This window comes from Anolis carolinensis, chromosome 2 (assembly GCF_035594765.1).
Source record: "Anolis carolinensis isolate JA03-04 chromosome 2, rAnoCar3.1.pri, whole genome shotgun sequence".
NCBI classification, from domain to species: Eukaryota; Metazoa; Chordata; class Lepidosauria; order Squamata; family Dactyloidae; genus Anolis; species Anolis carolinensis.
Window position 1 is genome coordinate 56,082,552 of NC_085842.1, and position 13,821 is coordinate 56,096,372.

General features: G+C 43.7%; 1 protein-coding gene across 4 annotated transcripts in view; it reads left to right on the top strand.

The window, feature by feature from the left end:
- Positions 1-13,821, top strand: part of grm7 (glutamate metabotropic receptor 7) — a 642,411-nt gene that overhangs the window by 351,665 nt on the left and 276,925 nt on the right. The gene's annotated exons all lie outside the window — the stretch shown is intronic.

Genomic DNA, 13,821 nt, shown 5'->3' on the forward strand with positions numbered 1-13,821 from the left:
AAAGTTGTGTAAATACACAGCAAACAAACTGATGTGTTGCTATGGTGAGTAAAAGCACTGTAAGCAAGGAGCCAGTGACATCCAAAGGCAAGGCTTTTTTCTAGGCCCATTAAATGGCAGCTGGTTGTTGATCATATAGGGTGTCACGACCCAGGCTGCAGAGCACCAATAACCATACACAGAGGCCAGAATCTATCTAATATCTTTATTAAGGAAATATGTAAAGTCAATAAAAATAAGTGCAGAATAAAGTTCAGAAGAAGACCTTTCGGGAAAGGTCAATTATAGTCCAGGAAAACAATGTCCAATATGAAATATTAAGGTCCAAAGTTATAATCCAGTAACCGAAACACTCACTTTGCCAAGCAAAGTGAGGGGAGAAGACAAGGTTCTTTAGTCCATGAAACTTAGGCAAGGCAAGGAAATAACTTGATTCTTGGATACAAGGCTTAATTCAAGGCAACAAAGAACAAGGAGCAAAAACAGGATCCTTGGTAAATTCGTGGCGAGGTCCGGAAGGCAAGGCTGGGTTCGTGAAGCAAACAAGGTCCTGGGAAGCAAAGCAAGGCTGGAAACGGGAGCGTAGTCCACACACAACCTACTCCCGTAGTTGACGAATTGACTCCGCAAGATTCCTACGAGGGCAAAACACCTAAGTAGGGTCTCGTTTTCCCACCAGAGAACAATTCTCTGGGGAACCAGAACCGAAAGCCATTCTCTGAGTCCAGATGCATGACTCCCTAAAGATTCCCATGGGAAGCAGGTTTAATCAACCATTTGTTTGGCCGCGATTCTCAGGCTTCTGCGATTAGCCTGTTGAGCTCCTCTCTGTTGTTGACAATAATCACGGCGAGAAAATGGGGGAGATTTCGGCTCAGGGCTTGTTTGACAAACTTCTGGAAGACAAATCTCCTGCAGGTGCAAGGGCTCCAATTCTGGCTGAGAAAGCTCCAATTCTGGCTGAAACGGTGGGAAACGGTGTCCTATGTCCCAGAATCTGATCCCTGATTATCTTCTTATCCCAGATTATCTGGCAGTGTAGACTCCAGTTCAAAGCAGATACTCTGGGAGCAGATCCTGGGATATAGGGCAGGGTGGATCCAACCTCAGTAGTCCTTCCTTCTTTTTGTCATTTGCAATCCCCTCATTGTTACTCATGTAAATTCAGGGCCGGTTCAAGGCTATACATAACTACGCGGCCACCGGTGGCGCTGTTGTCCCAGGGGCGCCAGAGGCACCTGTGCGTGTGCATGCGCACGCGCGCACCCCTGCCTCCTCCTTCCAGCCAGGGTTTCAATCAGAAACCCCACACCAACATTCACGCACAGCACCATCGCCCAAAAGCGCCCTCCCTCTTCTCCCTCCCTCCTTCCTCTTTTACCTGGTCTCCCTTTCTGCCTTGAGGCCAGGCTTTGAGGCTGTGGAGGGGGCGGGGGCGGGGCCTAAGGGCACGGAGGGCACGCACCTCCCAGGAGACCACGCCCCCTGCTTCCGAAGGAGTGCCTTGGAAGTGCCCTTCGGCCCCGCCCCCTCTGCAGCCCGCTCGTGGCCTGATCAAGATGGCGGTTCCCATGGGCTGTCTGGCCATGTTCCAAAAGCATTCTCTCCTGACATTTTGCCTGCATCTATGACAGGCACCCTCAGTGATTGCAAGGTCTGTTGGAAACAAAGCAAGTGGGGTTTATATATCTGTGGAATGTTCAGGGTGGGGAAAAGAACTGTTGTCTGAGGCACGTGTGAATGTTGCAAATGGCCACCGCTATTAGCATTAAATATCCTTTCAGCTTCAAAGCCTGGCTGCTTTTTGCCTGGGGTAATCCTTTGTTGGGAGGTGTTAGCTTGCCCTGATTGAGGATCCCCCTCTTCTTCCTCCCTCCCTCCCTCCCTCCCTCCTCCTTCTCTTAGTTGTTGTGAGGTCTCTTGGAAACTAGGCAAATGGGGTTTATATATCTGTGGAAGGTTCAGGGTGGGCAAAAGAACTCTTGTCTGAGGCATGTGTGAATGTTGCAAATGGCCACCTTTATTAGCATTAAATAGCCTTGCAGCCTCAAAGCCTGGTTGCTTTTTGCCTGGGGTAATCCTTTGTTGGGAGGTGTTAGCTTGCCTTGATTGAGGATCTCCTGGCGCCCTCCCTCTTCTTCCCTCCCTCCCTCCTTCTTCTCCCTCCTTCTTCTCCCTCCTCTGCCTTTCTGGCCTTCTTTCTTCCTCTTTCCCCTCCCTTCCTTCCTTCCTTCCTTCCTTCCTTCCTTCCTTCCTTCCTTCCTTCCTTCCTTCCTTCCTTCCTTCTTTCTTTCCTCCCTCCCTCCCTCCCTCCCTCCCTCCTTCCTCATCACCTTTCTACTGCACGGACTTTCACTGGCCATTTCTCCAGTCTCTCTGGTGAGTTTATATCTAGGTTCCAGAAGCATTCTCTTCTGACGTTTCACCTGCATCTATGGCAGGCACCCTCAGTGGTTGCGAGGTCTGTTGGAAACAAAGCAAGTGGGGTTTATATATCTGTGGAATGTTCAGGGTGGGGAAAAGAACTGTTGTCTGAGGCACGTGTGAATGTTGCAAATGGCCACCGTTATTAGCATTAAATATCCTTGCAGCTTCAAAGCCTGGCTGCTTTTTGCCTGGGGTAATCCTTTGTTGGGAGGTGTTAGCTTGCCCTGATTGAGGATCCCCTGGCGCCGTCCCTCTTCTTCCTCCCTCCCTCCCTCCCTCCTCCTTCTCTCAGTTGTTGTGAGGTCTCTTGGAAACTAGGCAAATGGGGTTTATATATCTGTGGAATGTTCAGGGTTGGAAAAAGAACTCTTGTCTGAGGTACCTTGATTAGCATTAAATAGTCTTGCAGCTTCAAAGCCTGCCTGCTTTCTGCCTGGGGTAATCTTTTGTTGGGAGGTGTTAGCTGGCCCTGATTGTTTCCTGTCTGGAATTCCTTTGTTTTCTGAGTGGTGTTCTTTATTTACTATCCTGATTTTAGAGTTTTTAAAATACTGAGGTTTCGCCCACACTTCAAGTAAATCACCCCAGCTTTGCCATCAGAGTTGTCAGAGATTGAAAAGAAGGTCTGCTCATCATTCTCATGCTCAGCAGAGGACAAGTACCATAGTTATCATGCTGAGTATATTATCTAAAATGCCAAACCCTAGTTACTGTAGCCCTATTGAAGCTTCTATCTGAGTAAGAAGGCTAAAATTACCATATTTACATCAATCTCAGCCACACCTTTTTTGCCTAAATGACTATTCCAAAATTGAGGTGCACATTACATTTGTGTAATACAGTAAAGACAAGTGGGTTGCTGTGAGCTTTCTGGGCTGTATGGCCATGTTCCAGAAGCATTCTCTCCTGACATTTTGCCTGCATCTATGGCAGGCATCTTTAGAGGTTGGAAACTAATCAAGTGGGGTTTATATATCTGCGGAAAGTCCAGGGTGGGAGAAAGAAAGAACTCTTGTCTGTTGGAGGCAGTTATAAATGTTTCAATTGCTTGGCTGCTTCCTGCCTGGGGGAATCCTTTGTTGGGATGATTTATTATTATTATTATTATTGACACAACGACGTTGAATGACACAGCAAACAAGATAGGTATGCTGGATTTCGTTTCACAAAATCACAAGTCGAACACTTCCCAAGTGTCTAGGACTGTGTGATGTATTTTCGGATGATGCGTGCAGATCCCAGTAAGGTGGCCTTTTGCAGTTGGCAGATCGTAATTTTGTCAATGTCTATTGTTTCCAAATGCCGGCTGAGATCTTTTGGCACGGCACCCAGTGTGCCCATCACCACCGGGACCACCTGCACTGGTTTCTGCCAGAGTCTTTGAAGTTCAATCTTGAGGTCCTGATAGTGGCTGATTTTTTCCTGTTGTTTTTCATCAATGCGACTGTCACCTGGGATGGCAACATCAATGATCCAAACCTTGTTCTTTTCTACAACTGTGATGTCTGGTGTGTTGTGTTCCAGAACTTTGTCAGTCTGGATTCGGAAGTCCCACAGTATCTTTGCATGTTCATTTTCCACAACCTTTGCAGGTTTGTGATCCCACCAGTTCTTTACTGCAGGGAGGTGGTACTTGAGGCATAAGTTCCAATGAATCATTTGGGCCACATAGTTGTGCCTCTGTTTGTAATCTGTCTGTGCAATTTTCTTACAGCAGCTGAGGATATGATCAATGGTTTCATCGGTTTCCTTGCACAGTCTGCATTTTGGGTCATCAGCTGATTTTTCGATATTGGCCTTGATTGCATTTGTTCTGATGGCTTGCTCCTGGGCTGCAAGGATCAGGTCTTCTGTCTCCTTCTTCAGGGTCCCATTCGTGAGCCAGAGCCAGGTCTTCTCCTTATCAGCTTTTCCTTCAATTTTGTCAAGGAACTTTCACCTCTGAGGATGCCTGCCATAGATGTGGGCGAAACGTCAGGAGAGAATGCTTCTGGAACATGGCCACACAGCCCGAAAGACATACAACAACCCTGTGATTCTGGCCATGAAAGCCTTCGACAACACATTTTCCATGCAGTGTTTTGTTGTGCCTGCTGTCAGCTCTAGTTTGTAGTGCGGTTTTCTTGTACTGGTTTTTTTGTCTGCTGCGCTTTGAGGAGTTTCTGATTTTTGACTTCAATCAAAGCAGGTTCTTCACTTTGCTTTACATATTCTGCCAGGGCATGTTCTTCTTCTTTGACTGCTTGTTTTACTTGTAGGAGTTCTCTGCCCCCTGATCTTCTAGGCAGATATAGCCGGTCAACATCACTGCGAGGGTGCAGTGAATGATGAATGGTCATGAGTTTTCTTGTTTTTCTGTCCAAATTGTCCAGTTCCGCCTGTGTCCAATTTATAATGCCAGCAGTATATCTTATGACAAGTATGGCCCAGGTGTTTATGGCCTTGATGGTGTTGCCTCCATTGAGCTTGCTTTTGAGAATTTTTCTGACCCTTTGTGTGTATTCTTTGCTGACCACAGTTTTCACATGTTCATGCTTGATGTTGTCCAGCTGTAATATGCCCAGATATTTATAGGCCTCTGGCTGGTGACACCTTATTGTTTGGCCATTGGGCATATTGATGCCCTCACTTTCAATGATTTTCCCCTTCTTCAATGCCACTGTCGAACATTTGTCCAAACCAAACTCCATGTTGATATCAGTGCTAAAAATTCGGACAGTGTTGGTCAGAGATTGGATTTCAGTTTCCGTTTTCCCATATAGTTTCAGGTCATCCATGTACATCAAATGTGAAATTTTGTGAGAATTCTTAGATGTTTGGTAGCCGAGATTTGTTTTTTTGTAAGATTGTTGACAGAGGGATCATGGCAATAATGAAAAGCAGAGGGGACAATGAATCTCCCTGGAAAATTCCTCTTCTGATGTTGACAAGTCTATATCTTTCATTTCTAACAAACAAAAACAAATAATAATAATAATAATAATAATAATAATAATAATTATTATTATTATTATTATTATTATTATTATTAGGCCTTGCTCCAGGGAAGGTTCTTCTGCCGTGGCTCCCTACCTACCTATCTATCTACCTTTCCACATATTTTCCACATTGTGTGTATGTGTATGTATATATAAGATGCACACACACACACATACAAACACATATGCAGGGACCATATGTGCCGTGTGTGTGTTCTATTCACCTCTACCTTCTACCTTTTATTTTTCAGTGATTGGTTTGTCGGGAGTGGGGGGACCAAAAATACTACTTGCTTACACTTGAAAATTTCCTAGGGCCGGCCCTGTGTAAATTACTAGAGTTTTCATTCTTAAAAGTTCAACTTCCTCCACAAATGTGTGCATTTTGATAGTATGTTATTCATACTAATTTCATGTGTGTATGTCAATTACACAGTTCTCCATTTCACATGCTTCTGTTGCTAAGCCTGCTTGAACATGAAAAAAGACCAATGCATAGTTTGAGTGAACTACTGAATATCTATAGTCCTGCCCTGGCTCTTCTATCAGATGTATTCAGATTCATTTAAAAGGCACCATGGCACTACACAGTACGTATGTATTGTGACCATCTAATTTACAAAGAATGAAGACAGGGAAGTTGTGGTGTTTTCAACTGAAAAGTTTTGGAGGTTGTTCCTCTACTTTGCTAATGTCAGGAAACTGCAGAGATGAGTCACTTCTTGCTTAGAAGGACACAAACTTTATGAAGGTCTTCTTTAGTGCTTCCATGCAAGCATCCAGATTAGATATGAAAGCTGTGGCACCATGCAGTCTGTAATTTCTACTGAGGCCCTTTCATAATAGAAAATTACACCATTACAATTTTACTTTGAAGGCCATGGCTATATCATCTGGAATCCTGAGGCTGTAATTTGGTGAAGCACTAGAGTTCTCTGGCTGACAACTCTGAATTCCCTTCCCTAAACAGCAAGTCCTAGGATTCCATAAATGTGACTATAGCAACTAAATTGTAATTGTATTGTTACAACTATGTAATGTAAAAGGCCTTTGAGTAAAAACTGAATTATTTCTGGAGTCTCTTGCAGAAATTAAACCAAGCAATGGTGAAAATGTCTAGTTCCAAACTAGTTTATTTTACAAGGCTCTAGACCCCTGGTTCCCAACATGGGGCACATGCCCCATAGGAGGGCAGTTTGATTTTTAAGAGAGATCCATTTAAGAATAAGTTATTAGCAATGATTTTTTTTGCATTTTTTATGTTTCTAGGTGCCTCATATATGATATATAAATATATATTGTGACATACACTTTTTAAAAATTGAAATTAGAATGTGCACAGCAGTTAACTGGTGACAATGAAGAGGGGGAAAGCCTACCCATAGAAAGGAATGGTGAGAGCATAGAGTGAACAAGAGAGTGCATGAGCACTGAAAAGGGAGGTAGCTTTCATTCCAAACATCCCAATTCTCTTGTCAAACACAGCACCATCATTCTAATGATTGATATTTCTCTAAGGGCATCAAAATAAGGTGAATGATTTTCCTTCCCTTCTCCAAACTTTCGTGGCTCCAGCAACGGGCAAGACTGGCAGATGAATCAGCATCCACAACTCCCCCTTTAAGGCCATTTCCATTTTTATTTTATTTTTTTAATTAAAGGTCCACAGATATGCACTGATATGTATCAGCAGTCGTGTGGACCGGATCTGCAGCAGCAAATCTCACACAGAGACTCTATCTTTTCCCAACCCTTTAATAAAATGTATCTTTCCCTGTACTCTTTTTGCTTATCTTGTATCCTTTATCTTCTGGTTTACCCTTATATTATCAAATATATATTAAATAATATGATTTTCTGCCTGAGCGAGTGTGATGACTCATGGGCCATGTAGTCCCGTTCCTAGCACTGTTGTGACAGATGAAGAGGAAAACTTAGGTTTCCCACCGTTTCAGCCAGAATTGGAGCTTTTTCAGCCAGAATTGGAGCCCTTGCACCTGCAGGAGATTTGCCTTCCAGAAGTCTGCCAAACAAGCCTTGAGCAGAAATCTCCCCCATTTTCTCGCCGTGATTATTATAAACAACAGAAAGGCACTCAGGAGGCGTCTCGCAGGAGCGCTAGGATTGCTGCCAGGCATTCAGCTGATTAAGCCTGCTTCCCATGGGAAACTTTAGGGAGTCATGCATCTGGACACAGAGAATGGCTTTCGGTTCTGGTTCCCCAGAGAAATGTTCTTTGGCGGGAAAACGAGACCCTATTTAGGTGTTTTGCCCACGTAGGAATCTTGCGGAGTCAATTCGTCAGCTTCGGGAGTAGGTTGTGTGTGGACTACGCTACTCCCGCGTCCAAGTCCTTTGCTCCCGTTTCCAGCCTTGCCTTGCTTCCCAGGACCTTGCCTAGCTCCACGGACCTTGCCTTGCTTCCCGGACCTCGCCACGAATTTACCACGGATCCTGTTCTTGCTCCTCGTTTCTTGTTGCCTTGAATTAAGCCTAGTGTTCCAAGAATCAAGTTTACTTCCTAGCCTTGCTTAAGTTTCATGGACTAAAGGACCTTGTCATCTCCCCTCACTTTGCTTGGCAAAGTGAGTGTTTCGGTTACTGGATTACAACTTTGGACCTTAATATTTCATATTGGACATTGTTTCTTTGGACTAATTTTGACCTTTCCTGAAAGGTCTACTTCTGGACTATTTTCTACACTTGTTTTTATTAACTTTATATATTTCCACAATAAAGATATTAGATAGATTCTGGCCTCTGTGTATGGTTATTGGTGCTCTGCAGCCTGGGTCCTGACAGCGAGCCACAGGGGTCATCACATCCTTACTGACCCCACTGAGGAATTTACTGGACATCTGGGGTTTGCCAGGTTCCCTAAACAAAAGTGGCAGTCAAGGTCCATTGTGTATACATGTGGATCAGCTCCAATCCCAATTTGATATCACTTGCCAATACTTGTCCAGTTGATTATCTCAATTGGGCTGAGAGATGTCTGGCCATGAAAACAGAAACTCATTTGAATTCCTTTATTTGACATCCAAGACTAGATTACAGAAGATCATCACCTTTTGTTTCAGGATCCCTTGCCCTTGTTTTTCCCAGGACACTTCCTCATCACCAAGGACTAAAACAACGAAACTAATCAAAAACTTATTAACATTCCCCGGTATGGACAATGGACCTTCTGGGGTTTGCTTCCTCCCAGGATAACTGCCCTCCAAGAACCTGTCATCTTCTCCCCTCTGCCAGGGAATCCCCTCCTGGAGATGGCAAAGTCACCAATCAGGCCTCTCGGCTGGCCAATCAGGAAGGAAAGCAAGTGGACTGAAAAGTGTGAATAGATGTCAAATGTATAAAACCTCATCTGTCTGTATTTCATGTTATGCTTGTACATTTTGGCATCAGCCATACTTGTGTCCTTTCTAGCCAGATTGAATTAACCTCTATGACTTGTCTTCATCTGGTGAGTGGAACTTCAGACTTTAACGTAAATGCTCACTGGGCACGTACCCTTCGTATCCCTGGTCCCAGTCTAAATATGATCTCACTCTCAGGCTCCTTCTACACTGTCATATAATCCAGATTATCAAATCAGATAATCTATATTATCTGCTTTGAATTGTATTATATGAGTCTACACTGCCATGATGCTTAAGTGGGGCATGGCCAAAAAAAGGTCGGGAACCATTGCTCTAGACCAGGGGTCCCCAAACTTTTTAAACAGGGGGCCAGTTCACAGTCCCTCAGACCATTGAAGGGCCGGATTATAGTTTGTTTTTTTAAAAAACTATGAACAAATTCCTATGCACACTGCATATATCTTATTTTCAAGTAAAAAACAAACAAAAAGAAACAAATACAGCCTCAATGTTAATAATAATAATAATAATAATAATAATAATAATCATAATCATAATCATAAAAATAATAAGGAGGGTTGGAAGAGACCCCTTGGGCCATCTACTCCAACCCCCTTCTGTTTTTGTGTACCACACCATAATCAAAGCACCCCTGACAGATAGCCATCCTATAATGATAATAATAATAATAATAATAACAATAATAATAATAATGTAATAAACATGGTTGGAAGAGACTCCTTCAGCCATCTAGTCCAACCCCCCTTCTGCTTTTGTGCACCAAAACATAAAGAACCCCTGACCAACAACAACAACAACAATAATCACCATTGGAAGAGATTGCTAGCCTTCAAGAAAAATGAATCCACAACAGGGCTGCAGAGTATTCTTTCAGTTATTCACATTGGAATGACTGACGAGGGAGAGAGGCACATGCGGACTCCCTGATTGTCTTCCTTTGTCTCCCTGCTTATCTCCTCGGCGGCGGCGGCGGGGGGGGTGCATGTGAGGTGAGGAAAAGGCGTGCGACTTTCTCTCCTCGCTCGCCCGGCACGCACCTTTCCAGCTGCATTCCTCAGTGGAAGGGGCAGGAAAGCTGCCCACAGGGCAAGGGAGGAAAGGTGCAAGCCTTTTACTCACCCCTGTGCATCTTCCTTGGCGGCAGCAGCGGGAAAGCTGCCCATGGGGCGAGGAAAAGGCGTGCGCCTTTCTCTCCTCTTTCACCCAGCACGCACCTTTCCCGCTGCCCTCCTCGGTGGCAGTGACGGGAAAGCTGCCCTTGGGGTGAGGGAGGAAAGGTGCAGGCCTTTTCCTCGCCCTATGTGCATCTTCCTCGGCAGCGGGAAAGCTGCCCATGGGGCGAGGGAGGAAAGGCGCAGGCCTTTTTCTTGCCCTGTGTGCATCTTCCTTGGCAGCAGCAAGCTGCCCACGGGGCGAGGAAAAGGCGTGTGCCTTTCTCTCCTCTCTCGCCCAGCACACACCTTTCCCGCTGCCCTCCTCGGTGGTGGCGGGAAAGCTGCCCGTGGGGTGAGGGAGGAAAGGTGCAGGCCTTTTCCTTGCCCTATGTGTGTCTTCCTCAGCAGCGGGAAAGCTGCCCGTGGGGTGGGGGAGGAAAGGTGCAGGCCTTTTCCTTGCCCTATGTGCGTCTTCCTCAGCAGCGGGAAAGCTGCCCATGGGGCAAGGGAGGAAAGGCGCAGGCCTTTTACTCGCCCCATGTGCACCTTCCTTGGTGGCGGCAGGAAAGGTGCGTGTGGGCCGGGGAGGAGAGAAATGTGCACGCGCGGGCCGGATAAATGGCTCTGGCGGGCCGCATCTGGCCCGCGGGCCGTAGTTTGGGGACCCCTGCTCTAGACAGATTTAATTTTAAAAACTGCCATGACAACAGCAACAATTTGTTACCTCTCCTTACAGCTCGAGCCAAGGCACAACACAGTTAAAACACATCATCATAAAATACATACAACAAAATGCAAATATTAAAGCGCATTACTATAAAATGCATATATTAAAATACATGGTACAAATATTAAAATGCAACAGTAATATAATGTAAATTTAAATGTAAATAAGACTCAGGTGGGATCTACACTGCCCTATATCCCAAGATCCAATCCAAGATTATCTGTTTATACCAAAGTATCCGGAAATATAGACTCATATAATCCAATTCAAAGCGGATAATCTGGAATCAGATCCTGGGATATAGGGCAGTGTGGATCCAGCCTTATATAATATAAGATAAATACCCTAATCCAATTCAGATACTATACATACCAAGTACATACCAGGACAAAATTGAGCAACAACTATATTTTTTTTCTCCCATCCATATTACCTGCTTTGAACTGGATTATATGAGTCTACACTGTCATATAATCCAATTTAAAGCAAATAATCTGAATTGTATATAACAGTGTAGCCATCTCAGGTTTTAGGTCTCTGTAGAAGAGCCCTCATATAATCCAGTTCAAAGCAAATAATGTGGGATCAGATCCTGGCAGTGTAAATCCAGTCATAGTTACAGAGTTTGAATGCCTCTTTAATTATCATGGTTCCATTCCATGGAATCTGGGGATTTGTAGTTTGATGAGAATTCACTGCTAGAGAGCTCTTGTGCTAAGTGGGTTTGGGGCAGCTCCAATGGAGCTACCCGCATTTTGGGTCATTTTCCCCCTTTGTGGTGTCGCCTATTCTCCCATCTGTCCTGTCCCTCACACATGATGGGGGAAGGAGGGAGGCAAAATTGCATCTCCTCCCCCTGATGTGTGAAGAGGTCTCCAGTACCAGAAGTGCCAACTCATGCTAGAGGAGCCTATCTTTTACACTTCATCCCCACAAAATTACAAAATCAGCTATGTTTTCAGCGCTTACTATGGCCTCATCTACACTGCCATATAATGCAGTTTGCAACTGTATTATCTAGCAGTTTAGATGGGGCCTCTGAATGGGCTACCTGGAATTTCTACATAGCCCCCCCCCTCCAAAAAAAAACCCAACAACCCTGGCACATAGTAAAAAAATCTCTTCTATTTTATTGCTTATGAACAAGATGGCAAGCAGTGGGGACACACTTTAGTTCAGCTTGAGTATTTGTTATACTGAAATGACATTCCTCCTTCCCTCCATCTCTCTCTCTCTGCAGTAATTTTTAGTTGCACTGGAGGATTCATTAAAGCTAACAACTGCGTGAATGCAGGAGCAATGGTGTTAAGTCCAATAGTTGAAAGAAGATAATTATACATTATACTAACATTAATCTAATAGTCTGGAATTGTATCCTTTCATCAAAGATCCCTCATTTAAGAAAATAAAGGTAACAAGTATAAAGGGAGTTGTCAAGTATGAAGTAGGAAACGGCTGGGTTTTATTTTGTTTTTTTAAAGGATCAGCATAACAAACAAGATTTCAGATTTCCTTTAAGTCATTATCTGCAGAGAAGATGAAAATAACATTGAAAATAGATGTAACTGTTTCAGAAAATAGACAGAAATTACTTTTCTGTGTAGCCCCACCAATTATATAAAATCCAATACAGTCACTGCATGAATTGCCACCATTGTTCCTGCTTATGTATTAGCTTTACATGAATGCAATTCAAAATACCTGCTGGCATAGATCTTCAGTCTGCACTATTTAATTGGCATTCCAAAAGAAAAGAGGGGGGAAACACTCCTTTAAAGCAACAATTTTGGTTCAAATTGCCTTTTAATTCAGCTCAAATGTTAGCACATGAGTGTGTGCAGTTTTATACAGACACAGATTCAGCATTGTGACTACATGCAGGGTGCTATGTTCTTCATAAAAAGAAGCTTATTAGTAAATAGTGAACAAAGGATAAAGGATGTATAATGAAGGTATTTGGCCTCCCTCTCTTTTGTTTCATCTATGTGCAACTAGAATTGGCATAATGGGTCATTGGGTTATTCTGTGTTGGTCCAAAATTCAAAATTGCTGCACATAAGGGCTGAAATCCCATCAGTGACATACACAGGGATTAGCTAAGTGACACGTGTATTATGATTATTTTGTATGATGTGAAAAGGTCATATTCATAGCTAGAGTTGCATGTGTGTTACTAGAACAACAACAACATTTTATTATGATCCAAAGACCCTTTTTCCATAGGTGTACAAAGTGTGTTACTATTGTACTCGTTATAGTGCATGCAATACAAGTATCCAGAATAGTTTGTGAGTGCACTGCTGCTACATCTTGCCATTGTGCATGTCAATGTACAATAGATTGTCAACTGTGTGTACACTGACCATGAATACACCTATGTTGCCCTGTGTAAATCTAATGTAACATACCGTAATTCTGCTAGGGTTATAGTGATATAGGATCTCAGCTGTGGAGTGGAAATGAACTTGTAATAGGGAGGAAGTGAATGAAAGGAAGAGAAACAAATGGAGACATCCATCTCTACGTTATGGCCTGCATCACTTTCACATGCAATAAACCTTACGACTATGCTGTTCTATTTCTAACTGAATTTGCAGTTTTGCAAAAAGCAAGACATTTAAAGGTATAGGATAGATGCTTGGTGTTCCTGGTTTAACAGAGACCTTGTGGAGAACTGCCTACATGGATAATGAGAGTGTGCAATACCTCTCGCCAGGAAGGCATGGTCCCAACCTGCCCAAATCAGACAGTTGTAAGGCCCTTGTTTAAAAACCCTGGATCCTACTTCATGGGGTAATTACTAGCCAGTCTCCAATACCCCATTTTTGGGCAAAATTCTGAAATGAGTGGTATCCTCCCAGCTTCAGAACTTTCTGAATGAGCTTGATTATCTGGATCAATTTCAATCTTCTTTCAGGCTTGGTTATAAGACAGAGGCAGTTTTTGCCACCTTGCTTTCTTACCCCCACTGAAATGTAGAAAGGGGAAGTGCATTGCAATGATTCTGCTGGAGTTCTCAGTGGCATTCGATATCATTGACCTTGGTGTTTTTCTAGGTCACCTTGCTGCAGTGGGACCTTGAGGAATCATTTTGCAATAGCTTTGTTCCTTCCTACAGAGACAAACCCAGAAGATGGTGCTGATGTGTATGT